Raw genomic sequence first — 25,491 nt, 5'->3', positions numbered from 1 at the left:
AACTAGCTCTGTAGACCAGGCTGGTCTCGAACTCACAGAGATCCGCCTGCCTCTGCCTCCCGAGTGCTGGGATTAAAGGCGTGCGCCACCATCTTCCATTCAAGGAAGAAGTGCTTGCTTGCATTTGGCCAGATGCACCCTGTTGACTTATACACCAAAAGCTTTCCTGAATGGCCTCCGCCCGTGGATCTGCAAAACCTGACATGAAAGGGGTCCCACACTCAATTACTCAATTCCAGCTGCAGCATTGGCAAGGATAAAATGCTCAGCCTGTTTCTACATCTAAAACTGGCGATGATTAACTGAGTGAAAACATTTAGCAGTAGTTCATGACCAAACTGTTTTCTGTGCCTTTAAGGTTTCCCCGTGGAGAGAGGGGAGGAAGGGAGTGACCCTTAGTTGACAAAAGAAAATGTCACTGTTTCCTGTTCCTGTCCAGAACGGTTAGATCTCATAGCAGATAATCCAGAAGGTCTTTAAAATATGCCGAGGGCGCTTTTCGCTGTCCCGTTTTTTTTTTTTTTTTTTTTTTTTTTTTGAGTTCACAAAAGCCAAGTAAAATTCAGCTTCAGGGAGACCCGCTTTTTACTGGTTCCTACCCAGGCCCACAGCCTGTCCTGGCTTTAAAAGGCCTGGATTCTTCGGAGCTCGTGGATTCACCCGGCAGGCGCGGAGCTGCGGTCCGAGGTGCGTGATCCTGCAGCCTCGTCTCCCAGGCTCCCGCGTCCCGCGCTTCCCCAAGGCTCGCGCCTTCCGTGCCCCGCCTCGTCGCCTGTCCCGCCAGATCCGGAGGGTCAGCGCGCGGCCGCGGAGGCCAGTGCCCGGGAGTAACCCTGCGGGCCCGCCCCTCTGCACAGGCTGCCCCGAACGGCGCCGTGATTGGCGGACGCCGTCGCGGGTGAATGGGGTGACCCCGCTCCTCCCTCCCGTCCGTCCGCGTTCCGCCTCCCCGTTGCGGGCCGGAAGTGAGGCCGTGGGGTGGTCCGGGGTGCTGGGGGGTGGGGGTGATGCATCTCTCGGACGGAGACCCTTCGGCCCCGAGCGTCCTTCCTGGCCCGACGCCGACCGCCCACCCGCACGAGCACCTTGGAGCCTGGACCAGGCCTCGCTGAGTCTCGCTCCTGAGCCTGGGCTGGCCCAGCCTGGAGCTTGCTGTGTGGACCCTGTTGAACACGGTAGATTGGGTTCAGCCGGTTGAGTATACCAGATGCGCACTATTTTCGCCATGCAGACCTCAGTAAAGGAAGCCACTGCCGCGGGAAAGTGTAGAGGGTGAAAATCAATAAGCAGCATCATTACAGAGTGTGAGAAGTGCTGGAAAGGAAGCGAACTATAGAAGAGATTGGTTTTTTTTGGGGGGGGGGGTAATGACGGCCTGGTTGGGCATTCGGTAGGGGTATGATGGGGTAGGAAAATAGAAGAAGACAAGAGTACACACATGCTTTTAAAAAAAGCCGGGCCTTTGCGGTGTTCTTTCCTCGTTCTCTCAACATCTCAATTCTCAAGGCACTTTTTTATTTGCTGAAAGTGCATCACGTTTCATAAGGTAATGTTTATTATCTTAGTTCCTGGAGTATAGCACTTTCCCCAAAGACAGTAAATGTGTACGTGATGTTTACTGCTGTCTAGGTTTCTGGCTGGATGCAGAGGGTAGTTCTTAAAACGCACATTTGTGAATGTTCGATGAAAATCAATTATTTTTATGCTTATCCCACACACCCAGAGTGGGCACCCCTCATCTCTCTCTTTGGAAGGCTTTCTTGAATATTTAGCCACAGCACAGCTTTCTGGGTGTTCAGGCCCTTAGTGCTTACTGGCCAACTGATAAACTGTCTTAGTGAAATGAAAACACAGCACCCCATAGGATGTTTGTGTTCGATTTTTGTGTTACCATAGTTACCCGCAATGCCTCCATCCACAGTAATAAATGAAGAAAGCAACAAGCAAATAAACAAACATTCATAGCATGAATTTGAGACTCCCCAAAGCCTTACTGTATCTTGAAATGGTCGACTGAATCTAATTTGCTATCATGATCATGAAGAAAGTAAACGGTCTTCTTGGGATGTTGTTGTTGTATATGTGTTTAAAATAAACAGTCTTCCACCAGTCTACTTCAGTAAACATCCATTTCTTTTTTGCTTTTTATGTATCTGGCACCATACCCTACTAGAAGTTTCTGCCCTTGCCTTGAGGAAAAGAGATACTAGAAAAAATAAAGTGATACAGATCAGGACAGAGTGTGCTAGTCACGGGAAAAGGTGAAAAAGAAACGTTTTGTTCTGGTTTACATTCTGTGAAGCAAAGCCGAAGGAGAGAGGAAAATAAAAATGAAAAGATTAAATATATGCACATTAAAACTCTATGGAAGTCTGTCTTATATATCACTAAGAGACATGGTAATAACATTGTATTCTGTATTTCGTAGTTTTAAACAGTTTAAGAATGCCCCAAATTTATGCTCAGACTGAATCTGTTTAACAGCTTCTGTATTTGTTGAAATAACCTGGCGAAGGGCAGCATGCTATGGAATCATTTAGATTAGAAGACAACACCACACCGTGACATAAGAGAACAATTGGCTATGCAATACAATGGCAAGCAGTCGTTTTTCAAAAAACGATCAAGCTGGTGCTGAAGAGATGGCTCAGTGGTTAATAGCACTTGTTGCCCTTGGAGGGTGTTGGTCCCCAGTACCTCATGGTGGTGGCTCAAAACCGTCTCACACTCCAGGGGGATCTCATGCCCTTTTCCGAACTCCGAGGGCAGCAGGTATGCACACGGTACACATATATACGTAAGTAAAACACCTATACATATAAAACTTAAAAACTCATTAAAAAAATCAAGCTGCACAAGCTTGCAGAGTTTCACTTGAGTCTTGAGTGGTAAAAAGTGAACTTGAGACTGTGGGAAGAAATGGCGCTACCATATTCTGACATGAAGGGAACGCCTAATCGTACAGATGCACAAAAGCACGGCTCTTAATGAAACCCTTTGTCAGATAACTAAAATAGCCCACGACCTAGAATGACTACATCTGATAAGGCTAAATTTTAGAGGATTTGTCTTTATAAATGTTAGACCCAGAGCAAAGAATACTGAGTATATGTCGCCAGCTCTGGCTGACTAGAAACCACTTTGAGAACATGCCACTTAGCCAGGGTGTGTTCCCTGACAGCAGAAGCCACAGCACTAGGCTCTGCCAGTTGACACAGCTAATGTTTGGCTAACAGTGAGCTTATCATCTGCTTTTATCTAATCTTTAGCTCTCTGATGTGTTATTGAATTAAGTAAATTAGTTCTAAAATTTATCTTGATATCCAGCAAAGCAAAAGACACAATAATAATTTTTCCTGGTTGAAAGCTTTATTTTCATTTCGGTCACAACTTTATTAACGATTGCTTTATAAACCACAAAATTCAGCCAAGTATACAACTTAAGCATGTGAAGAAGTTGAAAGCTGAGTGTGGCCAACCCAAGGCTTAATTTTTGCCAACTGGCTTTGCAGCCATGTGGTATGACACTTGAGTCTTGTATGGCTTGATTTTTCTCACCATTATGTTGACGACAGAATAGAATTGGGGCTGGAGAGATGGCTCGGTGGCTAAGATTAAATATTTGTTCTTGCCATGTGCTGACATTCAATTCCAAACACCCACATGATGGCTCTGAACTGTCCACAGGGTATCCAATGCCCTCTTCTGACCTCTTGGGGCACCAGGCACACATGTGGTGTACAGACATATATGTGAACAAACACACTCATAAAACAGAATAATTTTTAAAAAATGAATGCAATCAAACTATACTGGGAAAGGGTCTTAGAAATATCTCAGTAATAAAAAAATGTTACCAGTTTTTATTTATTTGTTTATTTTACCAGTTTTTAATTTATTTTTATTTTAATGTAAAAATATGTGTATGGGTGTTTTGTCTGCATGTATGTATATGTACTGTGTGCATGCCTGGTGTCTGCAGAGGCCAGAAGAAAGGTTCAGTCTCCTGGAACTGGACTTACAGATAGGTATGAACTACCATGTGGGTCCTTTAAGTTCTGTCTTAGGGTTTCTATTGCCATGAAGAGACACCATGACCACAGCAACTCTTAAGAAGGAACACCATTTCACTGGGGTGGCTTACAGTTTCAGAGGGTTAGTCTGTTATCATCATGGTGGGACATGGTGGTATACATGCAGACATGGTGCTGGAGAAGTAGCCAAGTGTTCTACATCTTGACTTGCAGACAACAGGAAGTGGTCTGTTTCACTGGGCACGGCTTGAGCATATATGAGACCTCAAAGCCTGCCTCCACAGAGACATACTTCCCTCTAACAAGACCACACCTATTCCAACAAGGCTATGTCTCCTAGTAGTGCCACTCTCTTTGGGGGCCATTTTCTTTCAGACCACCACAACTGCAGAACTAGTTCTCCAGCCTCCAAAATTTGACTAATTGTTGCAATAAGTATAATAGTTTCTATCTCACGGAAAAGGGTTTGATATTCAAATTAATACAAAACATTTTTAAAAGATATTTACACACACACACACACACACACACACACACACACACACACACACATATATATGGGGGGGGCAGACAGTAGTGGCACACACCTTTACTCCCAGCACTTGGGAAGCAGAGGCAGACGGATCTCTAGAAGTTCAAGGTCACTCTGGGCTACCTTAGATTGATCCACTCTGAAAGAGAACAGAGCCAGGAGGTGGCTCACATCTTTTATCCCAGTACTTGGGAGTCACATGCCTTTAATCCAACACAGGAAGTGATATGACTGCGTGGAGAGATGAATATAAGGCAGGAAGAGACAGGATCTCAGAGCATTCAGTCTGAGAACTTGTAGAGAAAGGATACCCCATTCAGCCTGAGGATTTTGTAGAGGTAAGAACTTGTGGCTGGCTGCTCTGCTTCTCTGATCTTTCAGCTTTGACCCCCTAATATCTGACTTCACATTTTCACTATTAAGACCAATTAGAGCCAGGCGGTGGTGGCGCACGCTTTTAATCCCAGCACTTGGGAGGCAGAGGCAGGCGGATCTCTGTGAGTTCGAGTCCAGCCTGGTCTACAAAAGGAGTTCCAGGACAGGCTCCAAAGCTACTGAGAAACCCTGTCTCAACCAAAAGAAAAAAAAAAGACCAATTAGAATCATTATATATATATGTATGTATATATATGTGTGTGGTATATGTGTGTGTGTGCTCACGTGAGTTTACATGTGCTTCATGTGTGCATGTGTATTGAGGAGAGTATCAGATCCCTTGAGACTGGAAATACAGGTGTTTGTGAGCTGCCTGATGTGATTGCTGCCATTTACACTCAGGTCCTCTGCAAGGGCAGCAAGTGTTAAGTGCTGAGCCATCTCTCTATTAATCTTGCCATCACCCTAATTGTATTATTCTGAGTCCTGGGATACAGTTAGAAAAACAGCAGCATCTGTGCTTTCAATAAGCTTATTAGAGGACAGCATAATAAATATTAAAAAGCAAACGTGGTGTGTCAAATAGTGATGAGTGCTAAGGAGAAAAACTGAGGAGAGACAAAAGGTTCCAGAAAACAGGAGGCAAAGAAGAAGGCAGTGTGGAGTGACAGATAAAAATGTCTCTTCCTTCCTGAGGAGTTGGTGTTGATGCAAAGATCAAAATGAAACAAAGTTGAAAGCCTTGGAGATTTCTAGGTTAAATCCTTGCAGCCTCAGAGAAACAACAAGAGCAAGAATCTTGCGGTGGTCTAGAGCTTGCTGAATTCAAAGAATAAGAAGGAGGTTATCCTCTGGGAAAGGCCACGGTGTCCATCAAGGCTTGGTCCTGGAAACCTGACTGGAGTGATGAGGGAATGAAGAACGGGCAGACACACGCACAGAAAAGCTGGCATCAGGTGGAACACGTCACTTTGATGGACCCGCACCAACTATTAATAACCTGGAACCTTCCTTGCTTTGTTTATGATACACAGAAAGAGAGGCTAGCTGGTCTGAGGGAAGGTCTCTGAAGGCCCTGCAGTCACCCGGGAGGAGGAAGCTGCAGTTGCTAATTTTTGCGTACACCCAGTCGATCATTCGTACGCACGCACACTTGGGCCAGAGAGAGGCTTTTGTTATGCCTCTGAGCTTCACCCAGATGAAGGCTTTGCCAGTTCCCTTGGGTTTGAGGCATCAGTCCTTGTCAAAAGTGCGCGTTTACTTGGGACGTCATCCAGTCCTTACACATACACTCAAGGCTTTCTCGGCTCCCCACAGAAGACAGATGATTTTAGAAGGACGGAGACATAGCAACATGCTAAATAATTAAGGCCCAAAGGCTGTTGTTAGGATGTGGGTTTTAATTCTCTATTGAGATGAGGTTGGTAGATAGTGCTAAGCAGAACTGGAAAACAGAGAAGACAGGAGAGGAAGAGAGAAGGAGCAGAAGGAAAAAAAAGGGGAGCAAGAGCAAGCTCCATAGACGGACCGGTGTTGTTCTTAGTTTAAACAACAGCCGTCCCAGATTCTAGTTAACTCTGAAACGTCCAGAGACTAACATTTTAAAGATAGGTTTCATTATGTCATGCAAATATCTCCTAATGAAACAGTAGCAGTTTCAGTAATCTCAAGTGGTGGTCTTTAACGTGGTCCCGAGAGACTGAGACTGTACAGCTGCGAAGTACAACGGACATGGGCTAACTGCGTGTGCAGAGACAGCCTTTAAATGAGGGAAAGAAAACATAACTTCATTTTTATTTTTTTTAATTTTATTTTCCTTTTTAAAAAGACAGAATCTTTTTTTTAAATTCATTTATTTATTATGTATATAGTGTTCTACCTGCATGTATTCCTGCAGGCCAGAAGAAAGCACTAGATGTTATTACAGATGGCTGTGAGCCACCATGTGGTTGCTGGGAATTGAACTCAGGACCTCTGGAAGAGCAGCCAGTGCTCTTAACCACTGAGCCATCTTTCCAGCCCCCCTTCATTTTTATTTTAAAGTAAGAAAGCATTATTCAGTGTTTGATGTGGTGGTGGCACTATTAGGAGGTGTGGCTTTGTTGAAGTCAGTGTGCCCTTGTTGGAGGAAGTGTGTCACTGTGGGGGCCCGCTTTGAGGTCTCATGTTCAAACTTCACTCGGTGTCACAGACCATTTCCTATTGCCTGCAAGAAGCAGGACTCAGCCACTTCTCCAGCACCACATGTGCCTGCAGGCCACCATGTCCCGTCGTAATGATAATGGACTGAACCTCTGAAACTGTAAGCGAGTCACCCCAATTCAATAAGAGTTGCATGGCCATGGTGTCTCTTCACAGTGATAGACACTCTAAGACAGAAGCATTTCCTTCTTGTTTGTTAGTAATTATTTGGCTATGTGGGCTTACAACATTTTATTGGTGGAGACGATACAAACATTTGAGCATGGTATACAATTTGAGATGGAATTTTAATTTCAATTTGAAAACTTAAAACCCCAAAGGGACAGAAGATGTAGGGACAGAGAAGTTAGTCAGCTCTCCGGCTAGTCAAGGAGATTTACTCCTGTGCCATCAAAGTCTGTCTTCACATGCCACTTGCACAGCAAAGCTTCGTGTATGTAGACACCCACTTTATGGATAGGTTAACACTCTGTACAGCTGCAGGGAAGGCAGTCCCTAGTCTCTGTAGAAGCGAATGGCAACTAACTGTTACCACAATTTGTGTATGCTTAAATTATCTAATGTATATACAGTTTGGTTATCTGTATGCCTATCACAAAGATTTGGGTCCTGGAACATTGTTGGTACATGATAAACATTACCCTCTAAAAGAAAGTGCCTACGTTGAACGGCTGGATGTGTTATGCCAATGGGTGTGGGGCCCTGAACTAAAGCGCGCGCACACACACACACACACACACACACACACACACATTAAATTTCTAGTGCTTGAAATGGGAGAAGCTGTATGATATTTGGACGAAGGCCCTGAATTATCAAACAGCAGCGAAAACCAGAAAGACTTCAGCTTTTGTGCCTGAAAAACATTTTAAGTGTTTAAATTGCCCAGTTGAAAGACATTACCAACTTTTCCATTACAAGACTAACATAATTTCCCAATAATGTGATCAATCTATTCAAGAATTACCGTTACAAAGCTCCGAGTGATTTTTTTTCTTCTTTTTCATCTTGTTTAACCGCAACCCCAAATCGTGAACTGGGTCCCTTTCAGAATCGTGGCCCGTTAGGTAGTCCGTTAGGTAGGTGGGCACCTGCCAAAAAACACCGCGCCAGCCTTGCCCTCGGATGCTGGAAAGAGCCCTGGGCATCTAGAACTTCACTATGACTATTGCGCAGACTCTGCGTCCCACGCAGGCTTATTAGGAAGAAGCCAGAAAACTGCCCTGAGACACGTGAACCACAGGGGACCAACCCTGGCCTCCGCTGCTCACCGCCTCGGAGACTGGAATTTACAATCACGAAAGTTCTACCGCTTCGGGATTGGCTCCAAGGACGCATGACATCATAGCGCTTGATCCAGCCTCCGGGCCCGGATTGGCTGGCCGCGCCATTGTGACGTCACGGTCAGCCCACGCCGGGGTTGAAGCTGCCGGGCGCCTTCCTCTTGCTCGCGGCTGCAGCTCGCTGCTCTTCCCGCGTCCGCTTGCACATCCTCCTGCTCGCGCGGTCCTGCTATCGCCTGGTGCTGCCAGCCGCCGCTCAGACCGAGAAGTGAGCCACCTCCAGGAACTTGGTGGGTGCCGTGGCACCGGGGCGCGGCCGGGTTGCTGGCGCCGTGAGGTCCGAGCTGGGCAGGCAGGCGGGGTGGGGTGGTGGTGGTGGGGACGGTAGGCACCGGGGCCGAGTGGGGCTCTGCCGGGATGCACTCGCACCTGTTCGTGGGTGGCAGCCACTTTGGCGCGCTGACAGGCGCCGAGATCACAGGGAGGGATGGCGGCGCGCTAGGATCTTCCGCAGAGCTTTCTCCAGGCAGCAACACAGGAGCCCGCACGGGTCCGGGCGGCACCGGGCGTCGGGGCCGCGCGCTGGCCTTTCCCTGCTCCCCCCACCCCCTTTGCCGCTGCCAGGGACGCTCACTAGCCCGAGACCACTCTGTCTGGTATTAGCAGTCCTGCTTGCCCCACGAGGGTGGGGATCCAGGCGCTGCAGCTGCAGGCCTGGAGTCTGCAGATCCATAGAGAGCACTTCTTGGAGTTTTAGGGAAAGTGTCCTTAATTGTTCCTTGCCAGCAAGGCTTCCCCTTCCCCTATCTTTGGGGTGAAGATAGTAACGCCCAGATGGAGAGTTGTTCCTTTTTAATGATCTTGTAGCCCTTCAGCGCCTTTGAACTTGGTAGCGTCCCTGCTCAAGATTATGAGTTATGCTCATCTCTAGGCTCCTTGATTGCAAATTTGAAGGATGCATTGGCCGAATTTTCATAAGGGGGCGATTGAAAGAACACAATGCGTGACTCATTAGCTGGACACACGAGAGGTGTCTGATAAGAAATTGTGGAGAATAGGCGGCCTCTCCCCAGCTCCTACTCTTTCTGTTTTTTAATGTCAGGGCCGGTGGCAGGAAGTGCTTCATACTGTTGTACGGGAGGGCCAGTGCTGCCTGTTGGTTTTGTAATTGGTTCCTCTAACCGCTTGGCAGTTCCAACCTGTTGGTTTGTACTTCTGTTGCATGCAAGACTCAGGCCACAGCATTTGGGTCAGAATCTTTAGCTGCAGCTGGCTTTGCATCAGGCGAATGCAGACCTGAGATTTCCGTCTACAGTTGGGCACTGGTGGATCGTTATCTAGTCAGCCCAGGTGCTTGCCTGCGACCTTGAAAGAAATGCTGCTTTTTTTCCCTTAGGAGGTTTTCTCCCGATGATAACATCCCTGCCGGGAACTTTTTCTACACACCGTCTCATTTTGCATTTTCTCTTCATCTTTAACTTTCAAACTGAAGACAAAAGGTTAGACACTTTCACAGGATGTAGGATAAACTTGAAAGAAAAACGAAGGAAGCATGGTTGTCGGATTTTTTTTTTTCAAAATAGGTATCTAGTAAGTTCAAACACTGTACTTGCTTGACTTAGTTTTCTTGTCAGTAAACCGGGTTCCATGTTGCTAATTTATTAGGTGGTTTCTAGAGACTATAAATGAAAGAACCAAACTTGGGGTCTGCTAGTGGTTTGATAAATGTTTCCTTTTACTTTCCTAGGATTAACAGTGTTTCTCTTGGCGTGGACCTTAGCCCTTGGATGTCTGTTGTTTGCAGAAGCCTTTTCCCCCAGTACTTCCTCCTCTGCTTTAGCCATAATTACTGCTTGTGCTGCTTTTAGAGGTTGAGAATGTTTTATTTCCAACGTGAAGTTTATACACAAATCAAGGCAAAATTGCTTCCCTTGTCTTCCAGGAACTGTAGAGCACATGTCTTGCCTTTCTCTCTGCCATTCACTAGCCTTCCCCATACATGTGTGATTCTGCTTTGTCCTGCCAACACATGATAACCTAGACCACTTCCCTGTGGTTGTCTGTCTTTCCCGCTGCATGCATTCCCTTGCAGGGACAGTTCACTCGTCTGCCCTTCCCCCTTGCCTCTTTCCCTGCCTTTCTTGATGCTGAAAATTGAACCCAGAATTTCACACATGCTCAACGAACCTTGCTTCTGAGCTACTCCCATCAACCCTGTTTTATGGACTAATGGTAAGAGAATGGATTTCCAAAGCACTCCTTGACTTGGCTTACATTTTGAGCCTTTTTGTACACACTTATTTTATACACTGCACCAAGAGGGAGTCAGAGGTAGATTTCTGGGGCATGCGTCTGTATGCTTCACGGCACAACTGTCTGTCAGTTACTGCAGTTTCTAGCGATGCTGAATTGGTCAGGATGCTTTTGGTGCAGGAAGCAAAACCCAGTTCAGATAAGCGCAACCTCACACTGTGCCTGTGAAGGCCTTGAAAGCAAGACCTTTGTCCCCCTTCACTACTCCTCTGAGACAGGTTTTGTCCCTGGGCTCATTTTGCAAGCTGACTACCAGCAACTGTCATGATTCACCCTTGAGGTGCTTACTTAAGCCTTGGCCAGTTTAAGCAATAACTGAGAAGAATCTGATAACCTGGTGTCCATCCCAACTCTTGCCTCACCTAACTGGCTACCTTTTGGGAGTGCTCGCGTTCACACCAGTGTGTCGAAAATACGTTCGAGGAAGTTTGGAGCGTGAACAAGTGTGAGGTCATTGGGCAAGAAGGAAGTGCAGGTGATCGAAGCTGCTAGAGACGCAGCAGTATAACGTTAGTCTTGCTTTAATAATAAATAAATTAGTTTTTGAGTTGTGTCAGACTGTTAGATCACTTCTTGAGAGCAGTCCTCAGGCCTTATTACTTGATACCAGAGCATTCTCACTTAGTAATAAGATGCTTGGGACTAGTGAGATGGCTCAGTGATTAAGAGCACTGACTGTTCTTTCAGAGGACCTGGGTTCAATTCCCAGTACCCACTTGCAGCTCACAATTGTCTGTAACTCCAGTTTCAGGGTACTGGACACCCTCATGCAAACAAAACACCAGTGCACATAAACTTTTTTTTTTTTTTTTTAAAGAAAGATGCTCAGTTCTTGTTCAAGGTCACAACTCATGCATCCTAGATGTTTCTTCTGCTGGATCCTGCTTTTTTCTCCTGTGATAGTCAGTAACAGAATGCTACAAGGTTTGTTTTTTTGTTTTGTTTTGTTTTGTTTTGTTTTTTAACTAGAAGGAGTACATTGAGTGCTGTGCTTAAGAAATAGGAATCTTATCAACATGTTAGGACGGGTGGGCAGGTGTGGGCAGGGATGGAGGGTCGGGATGAATGTGGAGAGGTAACAGTCTGCCTTACCCCACATTATAGCACATGTGACAGACTATAAAGACACAGACTCAGCATGCAGGGTTGAGTAAAGCACACATGTGCGTGCTAACTAGTGTTAAAGTGTGAAAAGGCACAAGTGTTAGGGCATTGGTGTGTTGAACTGACTGCATGGTCCCTCATCTTCACATACCACCAAAACATGAGAGATTAGCTCTGAGCATTGATCTCTCTCTCTTCCTTTAAAAATGAAAGGAAAAAGTGAACACTTCTTAATTTCATTTTTTTGCCAAGAATAAACCCTTTCTTTGACCGCGGAGAGTGAAAATTGAGCTATTTTAGGTCTGAGGAAGGCATTGCAACGGGTGGTCAAATTGCAGTAGTGGAAGCAGATTGCTGTTGGCTGGTTTTGACTTCTGGAGCTTGAATCCTTACTCTCGCAGAGAGTTCAGCCTAGTGAAGCAAACTGTTAAGGAAACACATCTGACCAAATGTTGAGTTTCTGTGATAGGACCCTCTCTCCCAGTCCCTGATTGCAACCATAAATGTTACTCTCACCAAGCTTGTGGTTCCCATTGGCATGTTTTCCCCACGGGGACCTTTTTAGTTGACATATAGCCGTCTATTTTAAGCATTGTGTGGGCCCTGGCTTTAAAACAGTCCTATTTGGTGAGTTCCTGGTTAGGGAGATGGCTTCCCCTTGCAAGCCTGAGGAACTGAGTTAAATACTCAGAACCCATGACTCGGGATGCGCGTGGAGAAGGGGGAGTGATGGCACCCATTTTTACTCATAGCACTGGGAGACATTGGTTGGCAGGTCCCTAGAGCTCCTGACCATCCAGCCTTGACACCTTGGAAAGTTACAGACCAATGAGAGACCCTGTTGTGCCCCCCACACCCAAAGGAGGGCACCTGAGGAATAATGGTATCTCTGGCGTCCACAAGCCCATGCACAATTCACGTCCTTCCTGCCCCTTCCTTCTCCACCTATTGTGTTTGGTATTGAGTTGTGATTGTATTCAGGAAGTAAAGGAAACCCTAGTGCTCCTTGTTGGGAGTTAGACATTAATGCTTTGGACTTACCGTCTCACATTGTTTGAGGTTCAGGACATAGCTTGTTATTTTTGTTGTAAGATTTTCAATGCTGGTTCTGTCATGCCTTTTCTAACTAGAATAACCATTTTTTTTTTTTTTTTGGGAAAAATACTCGGGATTTTTAAGTATATTCTTAGTTACTATATGAGACTAGATGTCCCCACACATGCTAGGTGTGTTTTTTTATGGTTGATTGCCACCGTCGCCCTTTCTTTTCCCCTGGCTAACACTTACTTTTTGGTACTAACTTTAGGAAACCATTTGGAGCAGCCTTCATTGGACCCATGCTGGGGAACACCGGGGATGTGCTTCGAGTGTCTGGAGCCAAGAGTGCTCTTCCCCCCTTGTCTTGGCACAGTAACGGCCGTGACAAAGTGATTGTGATGAATTCTCCTTCCTTAAAGGATATTCTCAGGGTACCAAATTCAGTAATTGCTCATTTGTTTCTCTGGGATTTCAGCAGTACGGTGTGTCCCCAGGGCTAGTGTTCAAGGCACACCTGCTCCTTTGGAGAAGAAGCAAATTAATATTAACAGAGGTTGCTGACACCTCAGTCGGCTCCTGGTTAGGTGATTAGCCCACTCGAAAAAGAGCATTTGCCTCTGACTTTGATGTTAGGAATATTGGCGTTATGATCTGAGGTACATATCGTCTGCATCTAAGTAAGGAAGGCTGTCGGGATTATTTTAGAGTCAGCGGCTTCTGAGTGAGCAAGCCACACACCTATATAGGGTTCCACACTTACCGAAGTGTGGGTTGTGGCAGTTAAGTTACTCCACCTTCCCAAGATCCCAGCTTGCATAGAGAGCTTGGATAATAGCTGCACCCACTTTGAATGGCATTGGAACCATCAGTATTATGTGTGAAAGTTAAGTAGGGTATTGACTGGTAAGGGCAGTAAGAATTTCCTCTGTACAGGATACTACCCAACACACTGTTTATAATAGCACCAGGTTAGAAGAGCCAGTGTGGCAGATGTCCTGCGGTAGAATCAGTTGTGCCATAGCTTGACAAGGGAATACCCTGATTGGTGTGTGCTAAATGGTACTGTTTTTATTTATCTATTTATTTTACCATGAGCCACTGAACTCCTTTCCAGCTCATTGAACCTTATAAGGTAAGAACCTGAGCCCAACAGACGAGAAGTCAGGTTCAGGAATGTTCCTTCGCTCTTTACAGCTTTATAGCTCCGGAGCTCATCGAGCGAGGTCTCAAGTCCAGAAGGGTGCTGCAGAGTCCCCAAGGCCTTTGCAGGGCTCTGGCCTCTGAGACCCAGTCACTTGGATGGGCAGCTCTGCTTCAGAAGGCAAGTGGAGGTCATACTCACCACATTCCGGGAGGTTGGTGACAGCATAGAGCTTTTGTTGACAGTTGCTAAGCAGAGTTTTAGAAGACAGGGAATACCAACACTTGCGGTCAGGGCTTAAAGAGGGTGGTGGCCTTTTCATGTGTCCCCTTCCTTCTTTTTTAGATTTTCCAATCTGAGGGCTCCTCCTTGTGAAATCAGAGGGCAGCGCTGGAGAAGTGGCCGAGCGCTTGCTTAAGTGTGCCCAAGGCCCTGGTCTTGTTACTAAGGGGAAAAGAGAAAAAGAGAACAAGGGGCGCAGACCCAGAGCTCTACTGGTGTAAGGAACCTGTGTGGAGACGCCTAATCTCCTGCCGTCTGGCCTAGGGAACCCAGCCTCCATGTCCTGATGTGGCCTTGGCCCCATTAGGTTTCCTTTACAAGGTGTAAGACCTGAGAGGTGTGTGCCACTCTGGGTAGGAAAGGCACCCAGAGTCCCCAGGGAACGTCCTCTTGGTGCTCTGTGAGCGGCTGTGGAAGTCATGAGCGTTTTGAGAACACTAGGTCATTCTGCTACCAGCATCATGAGGACCGCTGTGCTGAGCCCTTGTTGCAGCGGTAAGCACCTTTCTCCTTCAGGTCTCTTGGGATCCCTCCGGCTTCTCAGCACTGAGTCCTTTTTCTAGGTGAGCGTTGAGTCACTGATTTTGTCTGACAGAACTGTGATGACTTGGAAGTGCCATTGTTCCTAAAATAAAATCACAGGTCATATGATGGCTTATATATTAGCAAGGAATCGGATAATAAAACCATCGTGACCTTGGCCGCATCTGCAGAAGAGACCAAGACATAAATACTATTTTTTTTTAATATCACATCACAGCATGCTTTGAAAAATACCCTGCAGTTTTCGTTTGTGGCCATACTGCATTACCTCCACATCAAATAATGGTTATGAGATAGAGGTTTAGTTGAATTTTAACAAAGAGATGTGTTTTCATATCTCATGCCTTGAGATGCACAGGCCTGAACCGAACCTCTTTAGTCATTCTCGGGGGGGGGGGGGGGGGGCTGGAGAGCTCTGTTACAGCCCTCCTCTCTTAATTTTAACTTGGGCGCTAATGCAGCCTTTGTGCACTCTGTACGAATTAGCCTGGAGAACATTAGAATTTATTTTGAATATTCAAGTAATCACATCAACCATGAGATGGCAATCAGATAGGAATTTGAAGTAGCTACCCGGAGAAGGAAATATTGCTTAAAAGCCTCTTGGAAATTGGTCTCCCAGCTCTTTGCTGCTGCAGCCTGTTCATGTAGCGGTTTCCAGTGTCATTGGCTCTGCTGAGGTGGAGCCCAGTCCGAGCCCAGCCTGTAAGGCAGCTATTGAGAGGAGGCGAGTGGCATTATCTTGCTGTCAGTGGACTGTCTTGGCTGTTGTACAAGTGCTCTTCATACAAGAAGGTAGTTGCTCTGAATGGGTGGGATCACCTCCAAGGAGGCTCTTCAGATGTACCAGGACCTCCATGTCTCTAGAAATGTAACCAGTACTGTGGTGGGTTCATTTTCTTTTTTCTTTCTTTTTTTTTTTTTTTGGTTTTTCGAGACAGGGTTTCTCTGTGGCTTTGGAGCCTGTCCTGGAACTAGCTCTGTAGACCAGGCTGGTCTCGAACTCACAGAGATCCGCCTGCCTCTGCCTCCCGAGTGCTGGGATTAAAGGCGTGCGCCACCACCGCCCGGCTTGGGTTCATTTTCAAAACAAGAAATAGTGGAGTTTGGAATGAGCTTAGTGACCCCAAAGGAGAGATTGGCCGTGGCTGGAGAACACGGACGCCTTCCTTTGCCCGCCCGCCCTCTCTTCCCTTCTCTTCCCTTTTACTGGAACTAGAATTGAATCCAGGACCTAGATCATGTGTGTAAGCACTCTACCACTGAGCTACACCCTCTATCTAGGGTAGGGGCTGTTGTGTTTGTTTTTGAGACAGAGCCCAAGCTGGTCTGGAACTCGTTGTGTAACTCCAGTTGGTGACAAGGTCTTTTATTCTGCTTCTCCTTCCCAGGTGTTGATATTTCCAGTGTGGGTGTGCCCTAGCCTACCTACTTGCTTTGCATTGAGCCGTGGAACAGAAACGGAACTTTACATGGTTTTGAGAAATGGGGCTGATGCAGTCTCCAGGGGCTCCAGAATCTTAAGCTTGAGATAATAGACATTTGTAGCCATTCCCATAGCTCACTGCTGATCCGTTGGTGGGGTTTCAATGCTCTGCTTACTGATGGTCCCTTTCAGCTATGTATTCCGCGTCCAGCTCTTTCTCCTGCACTCCCGTCCCCTAACTTGGCTTATCTAAGTCTGTGTGTCTGTCCCTACAAATTCTGCTATTGTACAGTGCGGGGGGGGGGGCATCAGCCTATACCCGTATAGTGCGGTGGGGGAGCATCAGCCTATACCCGTACAGTGCGGTGGGGGGAGGGCATCAGCCTATACCCATACAGTGTGGGGGGAGCATCAGCCTATACCCGTACAGTGCGGTGGGGGGGGGAAGCATCAGCCTATACCCATACAGTGCGGTGGCGGGGGGAGCATCAGCCTATACCTGGTTGCCTAAGCCATTAAGCTAGAAGCCACCCTCCCATCAGCCACCCTCACCCCACCTACCGCTATCAGTCACTGGGTTGGTCTGCTCAAGCCTGTCCTGTTTCTGTCAGCTGCCTGGGCTTTCTCAGCACATTTTGTTCTGAGGTGATTGCAGTTCCTCTCTGCCTCCTTTCTGTCCCCCTTGTGTTCTGATGCCAAAGCGGCTTTCTGACACATCGTTTCAGTCTGTCAGGAGGCTCCTCAGGCCCGTTGTTTGACCATGCCTGCATGTATCTCGCAATCTGGTTCCTTACAGCTTTCTGTTCACTTGCTCCTGTCTCTGTTTCATGTTTTATGTGGATGACTTTCTCGTTTCTATCAGTATCTATTCCCGCTATTTGTAAAGCAAAGGAAAATGATAACAGAAAAGCCTTGTTTTTATAGGGCATGACCTCTTTGATCTTTCTGGCTTAATTGTGTATTCTGACCTTTTCTTGGCTGTTTGGCCCAACATTTCACTTCTGTGTGTCTCAGTCTTCTCTTAAAATGAGAATGCCCGGTATTTTTTTTCTTCTCACAGTTGCTCAGAATCTGCCTGGCGAGGCTTCCTCTGGGTTTTCAGTACCAGTGGGCTTTCTGGGAGTCTTGCAGGTAGCTGGACAATCTTTGCATAAACGCTTCTCCAAAGTGTCCTTCAGGTGTGTGCTTGACCCTGTCCAAGGCCATGTGAAGCTGATGGGATCCCTGAGAACACTGGGCTGCAGGATGCTTCACAGTTGAGAAGCCCTCCTGATCGGGGAACTGGGGCACGTCTCCAGGCCGAGAGGGTGGACTAGCAACAGCTCTCAGAGCGAACGCACCAAACCGCCAGACATTCATCCCACCTGCTTAGGACCAGGAGCTATTTTAAAGGTGCTGTTGATTTGCATACTCCATTGTCTGCTTCAAGGCTGAATGTGCCTGCCATAGAACGGACTGGTGGCACTGTTCCCAAAGAAGGAATAAAGTCAACTCTGGTATCTAAGTACTGAAGATACCCATTGTTAAAATAATAGTGGGCTTGCCAATCTTTTTAACCTTATTTCAGTTGGCACTGTGCCCAGGGTAAGGGTGGACCGAAGTGGTTAAGTGGTGATAAGGCTAACGAATTCATTGATCGTGCACAGCCACTCATCACAGCGTGGCTCTACCATCGGAGGATCGTGGGTCCAAGCAGGGTGTGACAGTGTATATTTCTACACCCCGCACTGGGAGGTAGAGGCTGGTGGATCACTTGAGTTTGAGGCCAGCCTGGTCTGTGTAGTGGATTCTAGGCCAGGTCTGATGGAGGACAGTGACAGAATGCACAGATAGTCGTGAGGCCCGAGGTAGGATGCTGTAGAGTGCCAGGGGACCGTCAGGGATGCTTTCATCAGATTGGAAAGCCAGGATGACACCGGAGTCAGTGGAAATAGGCAGCTGTTTGGAGATGGAGAGGCGTGTGAGGAATGAGAGTCAGGAAAGCCAGCCATGGATCAGGAAACCGGCACGGTGGGCCCGAGGGCTACCCTGAGGAGTCTGAACATTTTTCTACCGAGATTTCCACTGGTTTTGAGAAGAGAATGATATTGCCAGACTTGAGGGTAGAACAGCTGCATTTGAAGGGGGTTGCGTGAGTCCTGGGGAGATAGCTTCAGGTAGCCAGTGGCTTGGTGGAAGTAGATAAAGTCTTAACAATCTATAGAATTTAGGGGCCAGGGAAGAATTTAGAAACAATCTGGTCTGTTATAGTTTGCCAGGCTTCCTGGAGTTTTCACAGAAATTAAAATAGAGCAGTACGGGAAACTTTCTCCAAAGCCTTTTCATGTCTCCTATCTGATGTGCTGATTTGGGAGAATAGGGCATTGTGGACACTGGTATTTTCATCTTATTTTTAATCTTCGAAAATTTCACCCGTATGTACAGTATGTTTTAATCGTACCTCCACCTCTTCCCAGGTCACCCTCACGACACCCCCAAGTCCACTTAGTGCTCACAGTATACACATGCGTGTAGGGTCATCCCCTGGAGCCTGGGCCCCTGCCAGGGCCTCATCTCTGAGAAAGAACCGACTTTCCCTTCCCAGCTATCAGCTACAGGATCTCTCAGCTAGGGGTGGGGTTTCGTGGTCCCCCCACCACACACACACTCATGCTGGGATGTTGGATGACTGGATCACCTTCAGGCCGCCACAGCTGTGTGATTTCGCGAGCACAAAGTCCTTATGTCCAGAAGGCCCTGCTTTATGGCCATCCAACCTCTGACCTGTGCCTTTCCTGGAGCCTCTGAGGGAGAGGTGATTTAGAGGTCCTGTTCAGGGCTGAGCACAGCATTGTCAGCTACTCTTTGTACTTTGATCAGTGTGGCTCTGTATTTAACCTCCATCCATTATACAAAGAGAGACTTCCCCGATGAGGGGTGAGGGCCGCTTTAATCCTAGTCAGCCAGAAGTGATCCCAGCTGCTATAGCAGGGTCCTAGACTTTACATTTGGAGAGAGGGAGGGAGAAGGAGGGAATGAGAGAGGGCAGGGAGAGAGGGGGGCGTTCCGAGGTTTTTCTCAGGTTGCCACTTTACTCGTTGAGCTATTCTCTGACCCTCAGTTGATAGTTTTGAAATTGGGTCTCTGTGTAGCCCTGACTGGCCTGGAACTACATCTCCCTGCCTCTGCCTAGGATCTGCAGGAGGAATCTACCACTTGCAGCTTCTCTGGGATTTTGAAGAAGCAGATTTCGTTTCTGGTATGGAGAGTTAGACTTAGGAGGTGCGTAGCTTTTCAACCGAATCTTAAAAGTGATGAGGGCCTACTGTGTGTGTGTGGCGGGGCTTCCTGTGTGGACAGCCTACTGTGGGGGGGCTTCCTGTGTGGACAGCCTACTGTGGGGGGGCTTCCTGTGTGGACAGCCTACTGTGGGGGGGCTTCCTGTGTGGACAGCCTACTGTGTGTGGGGGGGGGCTTCCTGTGTGGACAGCCTACTGTGTGTGTGGGGGGGGCTTCCTGTGTGGACAGCCTACTGTGTGTGTGTGTGGGGGCTTCCTGTGTGGACAGCCTACTGTGGGGGGGGGCTTCCTGTGTGGACGACCTATTGTGCGGGGGGGGGGGGCTTCCTTATAGATGGTCTACTCTACTGTGGAGAGCAGCGTGGGAGACTGTGCCCTCAGTTCTGTGCTGTTGTAGTGATACTGGGTACTACCAGGAAGTGTGGGTGCCCTTGGAAACCAGGATGCGCCCTAACAGCACTAGCTGTAGAGCAACTGCAGTGTTCTTCGGAGTTGATGGATTTCGTTGCGTCGTCATCAGTGCTGAGAATTCTGCTTTGCATAAATATGCCATACAACACGGCAGAAGTTAATTTAGGACCCCTTTGGAAATTGTTGGAAATCTGTCCTAATCCCAAGCCAAAATTCATTCAGCAATTTTTGGTTTTAGTGAAATCCGCGTCAGTGGCTTCAGCAGCAGTTTTTACAGTCGAGTGTACGAAAGCCATAGACTCCAAAGACATACCAGGATTTCCAGGCTGAGGGGTGAACCTGGAGAAATATTACACGTCTTTGTTTTCCCCGAGTAAACTGTTACGTTTCCCGAATGTACCGCAGAATTACAGTTTGTCATGGGCCGTAGTCTTGCTCCGAGGGCTTTCAGGCGGCGTCGGATGCGGTTGTAAGGCACACAGTGATGTGGGCCGTGCAGCCTTCATGTGTGTGTTCGGAACCAAGGCTGCAGGCAAGGGTCCTGGAGCAAAGGGGCAGGGGCCCAGGCAGAAGCACCTTGGACTCATTACACATTTGATATGGAATTAGTTTTTGGTCCCTGTGTATTCGGAAGCCTTTTACTGTTACTGACTTTCTCATGACTCCAGTACTCAGTGTGTGGCCTCTTGTGTAAGGTGGTCACCCATCGTGGCCCGAGTACAGTAAAGAGATGTGGTTAGCCTGAGATGTGTGTGGCTGTTACCGTTGTTTTGGAACGTACAGTTCCACCCTAAACGTTATTTATAGAAGGAGCAATTGCTTGCTGTGATGGATGATTGTATATGTGCTAACCACCTCTCCCCCTTCTTCCTAGTGCTTAGTCTCATTTATTTTTGTTATAATTTACATTATAGCCCCCCCTTTTTTTTAATAAATTTGAACATTTTATTTATTCTCTATTAAAATCAAAGCTCAAAATTTGGGCCAGACTTAAACTAAAAGTGAGAATAGTATAGAGCCGTAGTGCTGAAATCTTTATCAGAGCTCGGCGGTCATTGCTTTCAGATACATTTGAAGACTTTCTCAAGCCTGGGCCTGGGACACAGCAGTGCCCTCCTGACTGAATAGAAAACTGTGTTGTCTGTGTCCTATAGCAGCTCCAGCCATTGTCCACACTAGGGAATAGAAGCAGGAGGCTCAGGCTTGGGTTTCGCTGAGTGTCTAGTAGCTTGACTCTGTCCCGAGACAACTTCACCCCTGTGTCAGTCTGTCTGCTTCTTCATTGCCCATGAATCTTGAAGGCCAGAGCCGTGTATTCCTTGAAGGTCTGTGAGCTCCAGTTTTTGTTAGGTTCTGCCACACTGGGTCCTCACCTGTTTTTCAATGCTTGATCCCGGTCTGTCATCTCTAGGAGAATGTGTGCACTGGTTCATCTATCTCAAGGACCGCTGGGTGGGGGAAGTCTGCCTCCCTTTTTCCCTCTCCCCCCCTCATTCCTCCTTTTCTTTCCCTCTTCCCCTCCCTCCATACTAGATCTCACTATATAGCTCCGGTGACTTTCCTAAAACTCTAGACCAGGCTGGACTTGAACTCACAGAGATCTCCTTGCCTGTGCCTCCCAACTGCTGGGGTCAGAGGTCTGCATTCTTTCCTGACCTGATTCTCACTCATTACAATTGCTCCTCTTAGATTTTGGGTCAACCTGGACTCTCACTTCCTGTTTTCTCTGTTGGTTATATCTTTAGCCTAATGCTTAAAACAGCCTGATCCCCCTTTCTGCTGTCTAGCCTACCTAAATTCTTAGCTTAGTCTGCCACTTTCTCCAGGAAGTGCCCCCCCCCCCAGTCTCCTTAGTGTCTCCAAAGTGTTGTTTTGCATGACAAGGCACCTTCAATCAATTCAGCGTCCTGTTATCCTGAGTTAGTTGAACAGGTACAGAACTCCGGTCCCTCCAGAGCAGGGCTTCCCCCACGCCATGACAGCAGACCTCTGGGAAATACTTCCTCTTCTACCTCACCAGCCAGGTGCATCTTCACCACCATCTACATCAGCGGTTCTCAGCCTTCCTAGTGCTGCGACCCTTCAGTGCTACTTTGTAATTCTGCTGCTGCTGTGAATCATAATATAAATATCAGATGGGCAGAATATCTGATACGCAGCCCCCAAAGGGGCCTCTCTGTTCACAGGTTGAGAAGCTCCCATCTAGATCCAGCCCCGTCTCTGACCAGGGAGAAATTGCCTGTCCCGTCATTGTGACCAGAAATCACTTGAACAAATAAGATTACAGCTTACTGATTGTGCTGAACATACTGTCTGTAGACAAGCTAAATAACGGATGTTCTGAGCCTTTTAGTCAGTCAGTGACTTTGCAGGCTGCATGAATTTGACTGCAGCCTGTGAAATCTAATGCCTAGGTTTAATGCCTGGCCTGACAACCCCACCCCCACCCCCAGCCCGACTCAGGTCAGTGAAGCTTCTTGCTCATCCCTCTCAAATGATGTAAAAACCCCCGTCCTTGCTAGTGGAAGGAGCTGACAACGTTCTGTTTCTGATGCTTTCCTTGTCTCTCTGCTTACACCCTCACCTTATCCAAAGGCTCCTGGGTCACCTCCAAGTTCTCACCCGCGATTCCTGGACTTGCGCTTGCCCTTCTCAGTTCCCTAAAGGCCTAAGCCTGTGTTCTGGCCCCGGAAACTGGTCTGCCTGCCTTTGTGCTTATCCCGGCTTAGGAAGACCCTGGTCCTTCTCCTGGAGCCATCTTGAGCCTGAAAATGCAGCTGCGGCAGCCTCGGTCCAGCCAAGGCCACCCGGGGTCAGAGACAAAAGCCTGTGTTGCTTAGATACCAGGCCACATCTGCGCCTTGGCCTCACTTCTGATGACAGTACCCCATTTTTTTTTTTTTAAGTAAGAAAGTAAGTAAATGCAACTTAATAAGTTAAAATAAAAAAACGGCAGTTCTGTGGCTCTTTGCTGCTTCTGTTTAGTGCTCCTTATGCTTGCCCAATTTTCCCAGAAGCCACTCCAGGCTTTGGTTGTTCCCTCTCTTAGTAGCTCAAGGTCACAGGCTCTGCCCTCTGGGTTCAACATTATTGAACCTTACCAGTGGAGTCCCTACACAGCTTGATGACTTGTGCTCAGAGGGAGGTGGATGCTACTTGTTACCACATTTCGTCTTCTGTTTTTAAATTCTTGGTTTCTAAATCCCTTTCTTTTTCATGATTAAGTTGATGTAACGATTAAAACTACAGTGTTGCCCAAGAAATGGGGGAGGAAGCCGCTCCAGAGCGACTGTAGCGAGTTTTGGCATGGGAGCGTATTTTCTCTGGCACCGCCTTGCCTTTCCACCTATCTGGAGACGTTATTAATAAAGTAGTTGCATATGCCACACGTGAAAATCACTTTAATTGCAATCATCGTTACTTCTGTTTTATTCTCCGGGAAGGGAAACGGGATTGAAATGAGAGCCAGTTTATTTTTAGGTGACGAGCCAAACTTTCTGCTCTCTCTTCTGCCTTTTCACTTGCTTAAATAGATTTATATGTTGTAGACAGTGGGCTGTCATTTACAGTAATCAGTATCCCCATGAGACAGTCTCCCTCCCCCCCAGCCATGCTTGCAAGCACAGGCTGAGCACAGCCAGGCTGAGCTAGGATGCAGGGAGGCCCTGCTCTTCACTGCCAGTACGTCTGCTGTATTGTTCTCTGTGAACAGTCAAGCTTTTTCTTCTATCTTCAGATCATTGTTTTTCTTTAATTAGATAGTGTACCTGGCTAATAGGCATCGCTCTGTACTATTTGGCAAACTAAGAAAGCCAAGAGAAGACACCTTGTGTTGAGAAGCTCGCAGATGTCGGTTTTGTGGCTGTGCCCTGGTGGTAACCGTTCCGAGCTCTTGTTCACAACACAAGGGATATATGCTGTGCCCAGCACAGCGGGGAGTGTGTGCTCTTGGATGCACAGAGTTTTGCTCTCATGACACTGCAGTCTTGCAAAGGAATACATTCCCAAGTCAGGAGAGCATGCCCGGGAGGTGGAATAGCACTTGCAAAGTCTTAGTTTGGAAGAGTGTCAAGTCTTTCTCCTCCACTCCCAGTTTTTCCTTCCCCTTCCTCTCCTTTCCCTCCTCCCCCTTCCTTGTTCTCCTCTTCCTTCCCCCCCCTCCCCTACATTGTTGGGTAAGTGTGGGAAAATCTGAGAAGACAGGAGCAAATAAGATTAAGGTCGTGGTGATAGATGTGTGTTGGGGTGCACTTTTTAGTCGCAGCACTCGGGATGCAGAGGTAGGTAGATCTCTGTGAGTGTGAGGTCAGCCAGGGATACATAGAAAAACCCTGCCTAAAAGCCAAAGAGAGAATAATATCATTGTAGCAGTAGTAGGTTGTTTTTTTAAATTCATTTTATTTTTGTTTTAATTTATCCCTTCCCCTGGGATATCTTTGTTTTACAATCTTTGGATCTTGAAGTTGGCTAGAAATCGCTTAAAAATACACTATTTCTCTTTGATTTGGGCTTTTACTATTGACATTGGAGAATACCTTTGCTCCACTACAAACACTTGCGTAGCTTTTTAACCCTTGTTTTCTACAATGTGTAGTCTCTAGATCCTAGTCATTCTTGCATTATTAGTCTGTCTGCTTCTGTGCTGAATCAGGCCCCAGCGCGGTGAATTACAGTTTCTAGTTGCTGGCTTTTCTGTTTGTTACATTTGCACAGTCTCCTGCTCTGTGTTGTCACTGAGACTTGAAAGGCGACTGATGTGACTGAGGAACTGAAGGAATTTTTTACTTTTATTTTTAATGATTTTTGTTTTATTTTTGAGACAGATCTGCCTGTCTCTGTGTGGTGTGACAGACTTCCTGGGGAGATGCTATGAAGTGCATGGTCATGAATGAGCATGTGCACGCGTGCACACATACACACACACACACACTTAGGATGTAGCCTAGGCAGAGTCTGAATGCTCCATGACAGGCAAATTCCTAGCCCTTTGGCCTTATTATCTCATTGCCTTTGGAGACATTGGAGATATGCCCAGGAATGGGTTGGCTGGCTCATATGGTAGTTCTGAGTTTAGCTTTTTGAGGTACTTCTTCCTTGCTGTTTTCTAGTAGTGACAGCCTTTTCTACATTCCTACCGAGAGTGTTCCCTTTCCGCTTTCCCCACTCGTGTTTCTTTCGTCTTTTTAATCATAGCCGTTCTAATTGGCAGGCAGTGGTTTCTCAGTGTCCCTGTTGACACCAGGTGCTTTTTCGTATGTTTCTTTGCCATTTTCTTTTGAGAAATGCCTAGTTAGATTGCTCGCTCATTTTTTTGAATAGAGGATTAATAAAAATAAGGAATGTTTCCCAAATATGTGTTGTCCTTGCAGAAAGGGCCAAGCTGGGTATCTCATGTGCTAAAAGTGTACATTTCTGCCTTTTTATTTGTTTTTTGGGTTTTTTTTTTTTGTTTTTTTGTTTTTTGTTTTGTTTTTTTTTGGTTTTTCAAGACAGGGTTTCTCTGTGGCTTTTGGAGCCTGTCCTGGAACT

At 46.9% G+C, this 25,491-nt stretch overlaps 1 protein-coding gene and 1 long non-coding RNA gene across 3 annotated transcripts in view; one reads left to right on the top strand and one right to left on the bottom strand.

Moving 5' to 3' along the window:
• Positions 1 to 7,420: 7,420 nt before the first annotated feature.
• On the bottom strand, positions 7,421 to 8,328 carry LOC101996850. Its single transcript, XR_258267.1, has 2 exons — positions 8,111 to 8,328; positions 7,421 to 7,645 (listed from the first exon to the last, which is right to left on the bottom strand). It is a non-coding gene; the product is annotated as an uncharacterized LOC101996850 (long non-coding RNA).
• Positions 8,329 to 8,557: 229 nt separating this feature from the next.
• Positions 8,558 to 25,491, top strand: part of Elovl5 (ELOVL fatty acid elongase 5) — a 63,156-nt gene continuing 46,222 nt past the window's right edge. Inside the window, exon 1 of one of the 2 annotated variants that reach the window (XM_005347598.2) lies at positions 8,558 to 8,716. The gene's annotated coding sequence lies outside the window, so the exon portion shown is untranslated. Of the gene's footprint in view, positions 8,717 to 8,744; positions 8,764 to 25,491 lie in introns of those variants that run through there. The other variant, XM_026779188.1, reaches the window with a different exon arrangement.

The sequence above is a fragment of the Microtus ochrogaster genome, chromosome 5 (assembly GCF_000317375.1).
Source record: "Microtus ochrogaster isolate Prairie Vole_2 chromosome 5, MicOch1.0, whole genome shotgun sequence".
Lineage (NCBI taxonomy): Eukaryota > Metazoa > Chordata > Mammalia > Rodentia > Cricetidae > Microtus > Microtus ochrogaster.
This window is presented reverse-complemented; position numbering and strand designations above follow the sequence as displayed.